Raw genomic sequence first — 12,520 nt, forward strand, 5'->3', positions numbered from 1 at the left:
AATTCATTGAAAGAAAATACAACAAATTTACTGTTATGGGATAAAGTGTATTGCAGAAGAATTTAAATCAAGGAAACGAATGAAAAACAAAAACAAACAAAAACCATGCAGTGATGACTTGATGAAATTGGGAGGGCATGGCATGTACCATACAGAAATGTATGGTCTACTTACGAGCCCGACAAGACAGGTGATTACAGGTGATTACAGGTGATATGTAAGACGTCTACTGGCATTCGGTATATTTGTTTCATTGATGACGACATACAAAATGGATCAATTATTGAAATAATAGCTGAAAATGCTATTGGCAATGCATCTTATAATGTACAGCTTTTGTAGACACCGGTAACTCAGTTAGGCCAACAAACATGAGTACAGTTTCCACTACTAAGTCTGCTAATATCACATTAACTGACCGTAAATTGGATTTTACACTTTTGTCAATAATATTGGCACGTGGTGGAGTTCTGGTTCTTTTTTATATGTTCTGTTTATCATGTGCCTCAAAAAGTTTATATTTTATTTGGTTAATTAAGTGAATTACCAAATTAATCAGAAAACATAACAATCTGAGATACCGTAAATTATAAATAAGATATTTTATTTACTTTATTATTCCATAATTAACACAAATGGAACATAATTAGGATGTATATTATGAACAGAGGTACTACCTCTTAAGTATGTCCGAAACCGGACCTGAAGTATGTCTTAATATGATAAATTAAATTAGGCCTTACTGTATAACAGAGGCAAGTTACGTTGTAATGAAATTGAATATGAATTAAGTATCGGCCTATTAGAAATCTTTCGTTCGTTATTTGAAATAATAGACTGTCGTGAAATCTGTAAGCTCAAATACGCAATGTTGGGTCGCGAGAATTCCCAAAATAGGATCATGGGGTCGCGGTCAAAAAAGGTTGCGGAACGCTGCACTAAGCTAATGGAATTATGAATAATTCATGAGAAAAAAAATCGATTGCTATATTTTCCGATAAGATGAATAAGAATGACAATAAAATTGACTGAGCGATTGTAATGTACCAATCATCCATTACATCATTTAAATGTGACTTTTGTCCTGTAAAATCGTCGACTCAATCAGAACAAAATGTTTGAATACCATTAACAGCTAGCAACAAGCTATAGCTTCTTACATATACAGATTAAGCACAACTTTGTCATGTTTTGTATATTTGTATACCTTATATTGTGCTTGAAGGTGCTGTTTGCGAACGGTGTACTATCAATGCTCCAAACTGAACCACAAATAGAAATATTACAAGCATATGTTGGACAAAAAAACGTGAAGCTGGATTGTATACGTTCCAATCCGACTAACAAGCTATCTTGGTACTTGGTGGACAAAGAATCTGAATCTCAACTGACAACAGACACATGGGTTAAATACCCAAGTGTGTATGATGTTGAATACACTACTGGTCAAAACGTGAGTAATTATCACCTGGTTATTAAAGACATGAACATGTTATTTGAAGGATTGTATTTATGCGAAGCTACATTCTATAACAATGAAGTTAAATCTATGGGATTAACAAGACTGATCGTATATGAATTACCTTCTGAACCAAAGGTTGCATGCAGTGTTGTAGAAACTGATGTCATAGAAGGGACGACATCTATAGTTCAGTGCAATGCATCTATTGGTAGTATTCCAGCGGAATTTGAAATATCGATTATTTATAGCAATTCTCCCAATCCCGTTATCACCAACTCTACAATGGATGAATGCGGATTTAATTGCGTCACAGTTGAAGTTCACATAACGCGTAGCATGGATTCATTCCAATGTGTTGTCTTACACGATCTTCTACCAAACGAGATAATAAGTTACACGCCGCATCTTAATGTAAGTTACCCACCAACATTCCAGAATGTTCCTGAGACGGTAGAGTATGACACAGAAGCCGATTTGAATATTTCGATTAATGTAGATTCTAATCCAACAGCACGAGTTTATCCGGAGTTGTGGAAGAAATTGTTACTTCACACCCTTGTTAGAAAATTAAGGGTAATAACTGAAGACAGCTTTGTGCTTTCAATCAAAGGATCAGAAATAGGTGAAACTACGTACATTAAAATCAAAGCGATTAACAGTATTGGATATGATATCCGAAGCATTCAACTATATATAAAAAAAACAGAATGTTGTTTAAAAGAAATTGATGAACATGGCAACATGTTCTGGTGGTTTCTATTAATAGCAATATTTTTACTTTTTGTGGGCGGCATATTGTGGTGGAGAAAACGGCGCCAACGTCGTGTAGAAAACAATCAAAACTTACCCACTTGAACGATGAACCATCTTTTATTTTTAATCTTGTACTATAAATTCTTTTTTTTTCTTTCATGGGGGTCACCCACATTTATTCATTCTGTTATACGGTACCTTATACAAATATATATATATATATTTATACATTCATTTATGTAAAAATATAAAAACAATAAAATGCAATAAACTAGTTAAAAAGGCACTATATCTATATACATGTACATAAAATCAATGCACTAAAAGTATGCTTTAAATTCTATTATTTATCACATTTTTGTATAGGGGCCTATAGGCCCAATTTTCTGTTTTTATGTGTCTGATTTGATCTTTGTCTTTTATATTGCTCTTTTAATATTGTAAATGAAAGCCTCAATTCAGCCATTGGCTGTTGCTATGGCCTCTTTCCATATTTGGATCTGGATGAATACTGGCGAAGGACCACATGGGTATATGCGCCAGGGGGTGCGTCTCTCGGTGTGCAAACATCAAACTTAAATGAATTTATTTTATTTTATTTATTTATTTTTTTTATTTATTAACCTCACAAAACTGACCAAACAATGACAAAAAACAAACAAACCAACATCCATATATTAATATACATAAATCGATTGCTGCATTAAATTGAAGCCCATGACTTGGCAGTACATGCTATTAGGTGGTGCAATAGTGATTGTGCAATCATCTAAGTTTGTCCACAGTGTTGATTTAAAGGTTTGTAGTGATGATGCTTGTTTAATGCATTCTGGAAGTACATTCCATGCTCTTACAATACGCGGAAAAAAAGAATATTTGTATTTGTCTATTGAGTATCTCGCATTTGACAATTTAAAATTATTGGAGTTTCGTAACACTCCTGTATGAATATTACTTGTCTGGCAACAAATCTTCTATGTTGAAGAAGTGGCCATTTTAACTGTTTAATAATCTCTGTAATGCTACTATTTCTGTCATAATTTTTTGTCACATATCTGGCTGCTTTGTTTTGAATTGATTGTATTTTATTAATTTGCTTTAGTTGATATGGATCACATACTGTCTGCGCATATTCTAGTGTTGGTCGAACAAATGTCGTGTATGATTTATTTTTAATTTCAACAGAACAATTGTGAACATTTCTTCTTAACATGTTTAATGTATTATTTGCTTTTTTTTGTAATCTTGTCAATGTGAGCTCCCCATGTTAGGTTATGGGTAAGTTCCACTCCAAGGTATCTAAGTTGTTTTGTTGATTGAAGTGTAACATTATGCATTGTATATTCTATTTTTCTGTTACTTATTTTAATTACTTGGCATTTGTTGGGATTAAATTTCATTTGCCATTTTTCAGACCATGCCACTACTTTATCAAGATCTTTTTGGAGTTGCTTGGCATCATTGTTATTTTCGACAGATTTAAATAAAATACAATCATCAGCAAATAATTTCATTTCCGACGTAATATTTTCTGTAATGTCGTTAATGTAAAGTAAAAACATGAGAGGTCCTAAAACTGTACCCTGTGGTACTCCTGATTGTACCTTTACTTTATTGGATGTGTATCCATCCATAACTACCGATTGGGACCTATCAACTAACCATGATTTTATCCAATTATGTGTACAACCTCTTTTTCCATAATAATTAACTTTGTATAAAAGCCTTTGATGAGGAACCGTATCAAATGCTTTTGAAAAATCAAGTACTATACAATCGGTGATTTTCTTTACATCCATGTTTTTTGTTAATATTTCTATTGTGTTAATTAATTGAGATTCACAACTATGGCCTTGTCTGAATCCATGTTGATTAATATTTAGTATATTTCTTTTTTCTAGGTGATCCATAACATTACTAAATATTACATGTTCCATAACATTACAAGTCACACATGTAAGAGACACAGGCCTATAATTAACTGGTAATGATCTATCACCTTTTTTAAATAAGGCTGTTACATTTGCTTGCTTCCAATCATGTGGCACTTCCCCTTCCTCTAAAGACTGCTGAAATATTTTAGTCAGGATGGGTGCCACAATATCTGCATGGTCTTTAATAATTTGCGTCGGAATCATGTCTATACCAATTTCTTTTTTGGGATTAAGTTTACTTAATAGTTTAAATATTCCATCTGTATTAATTTTATTTTCAGGCATCTTTGGATATGGACTTTGGCCTTTGTCGGGAATATTCCTAGTATCTTCATTGGTAAATACTTTCTGAAATTGTTTAGATAACATTAATTCTGCTTTATCCTTTCCTTCAGTTGCGAATTTACCATCTGTTTGCAGACATGAGATACCAACTCTATCTCGTCTTAGACCCTTTACGAATGTATATAGTTTTTTAAGTGCACCACCACTATTTTCAATTTCATCGAACAAGCTTTCGACATACTGGTCATATGCCTTTTTAATTTCGATTGTTATTCTTTTTTGGATACTTCTATATTGTCCCAATCCTTAGCTGGTTTTGTTGTTCATGGCTTTTCTATATTTTTTTCTTCTAACCCTCATAAGTTTTTTAACTTTATAGTTGATCCATGGTAGATTAGATTTATTACTTGTTTTTTTGGTTGGAACATGCTTGTTTACGATTTAGAAAATCCTGTTTTTAAAGCTTATCCAATTTTGATTTACATTCAAATGTTTCATATTATTAACAAAATCAACATGGAATTGAAGTGTTCTATTTCTTCCCTTATTTTATCTATATTTGCTTTTCTAAACAAGAAAATTTGCCTAGGTTTTTTAGGGTTGATTTTTGCTTTCATTTCATACTCTGCTGTTACTACATCATGCTTACATAATCCTGGGTGTGTTTTAACATCAGTCAGTAGATCTGGAGAAGTGGTAAAAATGAGGTTCAGAGTATTTTGTTTTGGATTGATCATGTAATATATCGAAATAAAGTACTATAAATTAGACACAAACACACCGGTAGATAATTGTCATTTAAATGGGGGATTGTTGGTCACATGATATTCAATAACTACCGTTATTCAAGAACGAACATTCCTGAATGTCACATTGATTTACACTATAATGTAATTGAAGATACTCAGGTTATATTTACTTGTGAGGCTTACCGTGTGCCAACTCCAACAACTATTAAAGCTTAGACAATTCTGGACAATAAACGTAACGAACTTGGTCCAACACTGATGGGGAGAAGGTCTTTACTTATCCAACAATCGACTTGAATCACACAGCAAACGGAATTTCATTTGCATGTGAAGTAAATTATAACATCGAAAATCTCGAAATATCTGTGTATACTATTGGCTAATTTTTTTAAACAGTAATTCGTGAAATTATACTGGCATCCAGTCCATTTTGTTTCACTGACGACATAAAAATACTGGATCAACAAAGTTGAAACAATTATAGCAGAGAACGGATACTCGCTTACAACAATGAGCAGGAGGAGCGTTTCTCGTTCAAAGGGTATCACATTGTTTGATAGTAGGCCTAAATTTAATTATACCCATTTGCCAATAATAATTGCACGCTGTAGATTTCTGGTTCTTTTCTGAATTTTATGTTTGCTCATATGCTTCATGTAGAAATGAAATTTAACAATGATTCAATTCATTCATCATGAAAGATGACTTAATCGCAACTTATTGAACGCATATAAATAGAGGGGTTTATTCTCATAGCAAAACATTTTACCTATAATAATACAATGTGCAAGAAATCACAGTATTAGCAAAAGATAAGCTTTCCAACGACATAAAAACTTAGCTCCATTTTTAAATACGATAAGAAAGATAGAATTTATAGCGAATTTCGACAATATTATGATCGGCAGACGAAGTGGTGGAAATTTCATTCCATCTAAATCAAACGTACGGTATAGTAACATTTATTTCTCTTTAGCTTTAAGTTCATAATAATAAATCTATATATAAATTTACGTAAGGGCAAAATTCGGTAAATCGCGCCTTACTTCTAGAATTTTTACTCGATGGTATATAAAGTTGGTTCGTACTTTCGGTACTGATTTTAACCACCTGATGTAACCCTGTTTACTAATTAAATTGAGTTAGATAATTAGTTATTGACGATTAAAACGAATTTAGGTTCAACGATTTGCCCCAAATAGGGGTGTTTTCCGATCGTGGTATACACTGTCTAATGGATGTCCAACTTGAAAAATACCCGCACACAATAATACGAGGACGCTTCACATTTTTCTATCTCCTCCTACGATAATTGTTTTTAATAGCTGAAAACCGGTTGAACTGCTCGAGTACAGCATCATAATGTTGAAGACAGGCCGATTTTCTTTAAAAAAATACTATTTTGATAGATTTAATTAACGTTTTTACAAATGTATTGATTTGCGATGAATGGAACATTCCAATCTCTCAGTCTGCCAGTTTGGTTTAACACAAGTAGGTAAATTTATGAGCCCTTGGAGAATAAACTGACAATGCAGTACTGCAAATACCTATTAACCATTTTTGGTCGTCATTTGAATCGAACATTTCTTACTGTGAATAGATGTAAACAAGAAATATTTCTTACAAAAAACGCTGCTCGCTTATTGAAAAATATTTTTTATTTCAAATGTTTTTAATGTGTTCATTTTATTGTCACATAATAGTTATTTTACCTGAAAAAATGTAATTTAAAGCAACAAATACTTAAATTGTCTGTCAGACAATGGTTTTTGGGTTTCTTTTCTCTTTTTATATGTGAATAAATATTATATTTTTGTTACAGAAGTGAATACTCAATTTCTGTCACTTTAGTTAATTTTATTGCTAAGGTCAAATCTGGGGGTCACTTCATCACACTAGATATTTCAATTGTGAAGTATCCTATTACAAACACAAACTTTAATGGACTGTTTCGATAATAATTCAATGAATATCTGACAGTGAATATACCAGAAATGCTTAGGGATTTGTAATTTTAGCATGACATGTCCTAATAGACTCTTTCCCAGACGTTTTTTGGGTCTACTGTGAATCAATAAATCATAGTGGAGTTTCCATTTTCACAAAACTGTCTGTCCTTAGAACTATAACTGCTGCTTGCTTTAGCTTCTGATTGAGTAGTCCTAATGGGACGTAGTGGGCTAGAGCAGCAGCGTGAAAAAATGTATACAAACATTTCTTACTGTGAATACTGTTAGATGTAAAAAAATATATACAAATAAACTTTATTACTGTGATTATGGGTAGGCTCTACTGTTAGATATATAAACACGTAATATACAAATAAACTTTATTACTGACAGTTGCTTCTCAATGTTTGCATATTAATTAATAATTACAAAAAATATAAACGTCGTAGTTGTGTATCGTTACATGTACTTTACTATTTCAATCGACTATGACAGTGACAGTTTTAACAAAGTATTAAATCGCAAATGTTTTACTATATTTAGTCACCGTTAGTGGTATATTATTTATAGGCCTATAAAAAATGAAAACAATACTTCGTTACTGACGTGGAAAAAGAATATATTTAAAAATTGTTCCTCTTTGTACCTATCCTCTTTCCCATCCCTCAACCCTAATTGGGTTTCTTTAAATGAATAAACAATTTGGACTTATTTTGTGGTAAGTTTCTCTTTCGGAAGTAATTCCCAGGGTGCTAATTTTGGTTGGCTACATAAATCATTAATTGTGTCTACTTATTCGTTTCTGTAAACGACAATGTATTATAGTCCTGCGGTACGTGCATTTGAAATCGCCAGATTTTTTACCCTGAAATTACTGTGTATTCGAGAACCATCTGTGGGCACGACCTAGATGGTACGCGAGCGAAGCGAGCGTACCATCTAGTATTAATAATTTGTTCACTTGTAATAATAAAGTATTATCATTCCGCTCTATACCCCACATTGTGTGATTGTTATTCATAAAATGGCACCCATTATCCGTGTTATAACATTGTATTGACAATTCAAATTCATTTCTAACAAAAGCCTAAACGAAACGTAAAATAGGCCAGTGTGTGTGAAAATGTAAACAGGATTGTTGCAATTCCAAACAACAAGCTATAGCTTCTGCACCATAGTAATTGTAACTCAAAGGCACCTCTTTATCTGAAATTATTCAGTGCATTTCTGGTATACTAATAACACAAGTTTGTAATGTCTTTTATTACCTCGTTATACCTCATTTTGTGTTTTGGTTTCCTGTGTACACCGGATTTATCATGGTCATTACCTGAAAAAGAAGAAATAAAGTTAGTTATTGCAGGTGAAACGAACGTGACACTGGATTGCATAGTTCCCTATCATGAGAAGACGTTAAGTTGGTATATGTGGAATAAAGAATCTGAAGATCAATTGACACATGACAGTTGGATTAAATACGAAAGTTTGTATGGTGTTAAATACGGCAATTTCAGTAGAAATAACGAGACTTATGAAAATTATCAACTGATCATTAAAAACATGGACGTGCTAAATGAATGGTATCTATGCGAAGCTACAAGATCTTGTGACAATGAGTTGATATCTGTAATAAGATTGTACGTAATATTACCGAAAGTTGCATGCAGTATTGCAGAAACTGATGTCATAGAAGGAAAAATATATATTGTTCAGTGTAATGTACCTTTTGATATCAATCTAGTAAAATGTGAAATATCAATTGTTTATAGAAATTCATCTAATTCAGTTACTAATTCTACAATGGATCAATGCGGATTCAATTGCGTCACAGTGGAAGTGAACATAACTCGCAATATGGATTCATTTCAGTGTGTTGCCCAAAGTGATCTTCTACTAAATGAGATAAACAATTACACGAGAATTCTTAACGTAAGTTACCCGCCAACATTCTTAAATATGTCAACGATTTTAACGTATGACACAGAGACCGTTTTGAAGATACCGATTAACCTAGATTCTAAGCCTCAAGCCGAGGTATATTGGAAGTTGTGGAATTATGACTTGTCGGTAGATAATGTAAACTTCTATAACAAATTAAGTGCAACATCTGAAAACAGTTATATGCTTTCAATCAAAGGATCAGACGTTGGTAGTGCCACATACATTGTATTCAAAGCAAACAACAATATTGGAAATGTTATACACAGCATTAAACTCAATAAAACGGAAGAGTTGAAGGAAAACGACAAACAGGAGAAACAGGACACATGGTGGCATTTCACTTTAGCGGTAATAATAATATCGATAATAATAACAACAATGGTAGGCCTACTAGTGTTAAGGATGATACATAACCGAGGTACTAGCGTTGTGCAGCACCAAGCCATACCCATGGATGACATATAATGTATAGAAGTCTTCAGGTAGTACGGTTTAGGTCTAAGTGGTCCACAATTCACACTTCCTCTACGGATGATGATTGTAGAAAAGTAACTTGAATTGAAACAGAGGTCAATTCCGTTGGAAGAGATACGGTTCAATTTTAATGAAATATGCTACAATGTCGGATTATGTCGAATGTAGTTTTTTATTTTTATTTTTTAAATTTCTCAAAACTATTTCTATATTTTCCCGGGAAGAGCTGAATTCTTACCTAAAAGCAAATGTATAAAAAAATATTAAACTGTTTATATTATAATAATAATAAAATTATGTTTTACGGTATATCAACTATTAATATTATATATTAAAACGTAGCAAAGGTACAGGTGTAGGATTGCTTTACAAAATTAGACATTCTCTGTTATTTTTAATAATAGGTAAGTAAATGGGTTAGTAAAAAAAAATAATAATTAAATAATAAAATTAAATTTACCACAATACTGTAGTTTAGTCGGCGTATATTACAATATATTTTAAAACACTTTTAAATAAGTTTTGAATTTCCCGCGGATGAACTAAGACCTCACACATTTTATTAAAACAAATCGGTTGTTTTATAGATACTATTATGTTAATTCAACTATGACAGTCCAATGTAACGTACACATTTTTAAAAGACACCAACAATATTTGTGATGAAAATGTTTTATTTTGGAAATTATTGGATTAAACAACTGCCCTCAGCCCAGGTACAGCAGCAGCATATCAAAATATTGATTTTGAAAGCAGGCCCGGTGCACCGCGGTGGCTAACAGCAATAAAAAGTAAAAGATTATTAAGACATGAAAAACCATCATTTTTCCTATTTGAAATAAAGAACCGATCAAGTCTTTATACTCATATTTGACATTCTGTATCTCATTTGTTTTGTTTCCATGTACAATTTGTTTTAAATGAAAAGCGTCGCATTAACAAAACGATATTTGTGAGCTATCTTGTACTATTGTTATGGCGCTATAAGTACTCTGATCTGTAAAAACCCATCCCGCTCCTCCGACCTCCAATTTAGCATGGTGAAACAGCCATCAAAATCGGAGATCTATGTCAAAAATTATAGACGTTTTCATATCAGGATCAGAAAATGCCTATACTTTCATAGGACGATTTGGGATCATCTTACTTTAAAAATCAATGGCCACGAGATTTCATAATTAAGAATTAAAACAAACATTATTAGGCATAACAATGCCGAAACAGCCATAAAAATCGGTCGAGTTACATTGAAAAAAAAACCAATGTGTTTGTGTGATTTCGCGCCGTTCAGTGGAAATCTCCCGGATTTTTGGGTACATAAAACAAATTGTAATGAATCTTTTGTGCGGATAGAGAGTGATTATAATTGTTTTTCATTGCATACCGATAGTTTGCCTTGGTTTTATGCATCTTGTTGTACTACTCAGTTGAGAAAGAAACAGTACAATACTTATGGTTACTAATCAACATTTTACGTTAAAACATGACATGATGGTCTTGCGTAACAGTTGAGTTTAGTTGCTTTCAGTTCCTGGTCGGCATAATAACACTCATCGGCATCTATCCAGGGTAGCAGTAAAAAACAAACGATTATTAATATGATTTAGCAACTGTAGATCATTAATATAGAAACTAAAATTTGAATTAGTTAAGCGAAATTGAAAATATCATATTACTCTCATCGAGTGCGAGAACATCTCAACTAGTTAGCAATGTTGCTCCGTATAAATGCCTGTCTTTCCTACATCTCATTCGTATTTGGTTTAGTCCTCTTCGAATCCGAAGCGATCAAGAACGTAACTATAACACCTTCATTGACTATTTCACCGGTGTTTAGTAAAATAGAGCTAAGTTGTATAGTACAAGAAGACATAGATGTGCATGCGGTGAATTGGTATAAATTCAAGAACAAAATTATTGAAAATAAAAATATACTTGAGTCTACTTATTCTGTTAATTGTAACTTTACGAGTAAAAGTTTCAAACTATTGATTGATAAATGTTTATTCTTATGGTGTTTTTATCCTTAAGGGCCACAATGGAAATAAGTTTGACCTTTGGTTACTTTTTTGTGTTACCCTGAATTCATTCTTTGTATTTTTTTTGTTGTGTTATTTATGAATTCGAATAAAGAAATGAAATGAAATGAAAGCTGCAGGATTCAATTCAGGTATGTACAAATGTGAAGTATGTTTCGATTTGGAAAGAAAAACGTGTGCATTTAGCAATGTTGCAAATGTAACTGTTTACTCGATTCCTGCAAGTCCATGCATTGATGTTGAACGTGACGTCAAAGAAGGGGAAGTCATACCTTTCGGGTGTTTTATGAGTGGCGGTAAACGCTTCCCAAGTTTCTTGGAGGTATAGATTATTTACAAAAATGGCACATCTCGACAAAATCTGGCGACCTCCTCAGCAGACAAAAGCATATCACACAATATATCAATATCTTACGATCTAAACAACGCTGTGTTGTGCTGCACAGCCAGATTTCCAATAATAAATACGACATTAAACTGTTCAAGTGGGTCACTTAATGTCAGTTACTCTCCAAAAGTTCTTTCAATGACCTACTCAATTGCAGACCCCATCAATGATCCAAGTAACGCATCAATAACATTGAATATTACATCAAATCCAGAAGCCACTGTGAGTTGGTCAACGTTTGGCAGCAACTTTATCGTCTGTAACTCATATGAAAGTTCAGAAAACGCTATGCTTTATGTGTGCAATATCTATAATATTACAAACGGGACAGAAGTTATTGTTTCAGCTAATAATTCTTTTGGTAACCATAGTAAAGCGTTAACGTTAGTTTGGTTTCACAGAAGCAAAACAGACGCCGATTACACAGTCAGACCTAAAATAACGTTGCGAATAAATAATCAACAAACGGAGATTAATGATATTAATAATAATGCTACTGATTATCAAATTGATTACAGTGAATATAATATGTTTACGATAGCA

General features: G+C 32.7%; 1 protein-coding gene across 1 annotated transcript in view; it reads right to left on the bottom strand.

The window, feature by feature from the left end:
• The window catches only part of LOC140044399 (pre-mRNA-processing factor 19-like), a 115,000-nt gene that overhangs the window by 21,514 nt on the left and 80,966 nt on the right, over positions 1 to 12,520 (bottom strand). The window contains exon 2 of the mRNA XM_072088890.1: positions 8,404 to 8,465. The gene's annotated coding sequence lies outside the window, so the exon portion shown is untranslated. The remainder of the gene's footprint in view (positions 1 to 8,403; positions 8,466 to 12,520) is intronic.

Source organism: Antedon mediterranea, chromosome 3 (assembly GCF_964355755.1).
Source record: "Antedon mediterranea chromosome 3, ecAntMedi1.1, whole genome shotgun sequence".
Classification (NCBI taxonomy): Eukaryota; Metazoa; Echinodermata; class Crinoidea; order Comatulida; family Antedonidae; genus Antedon; species Antedon mediterranea.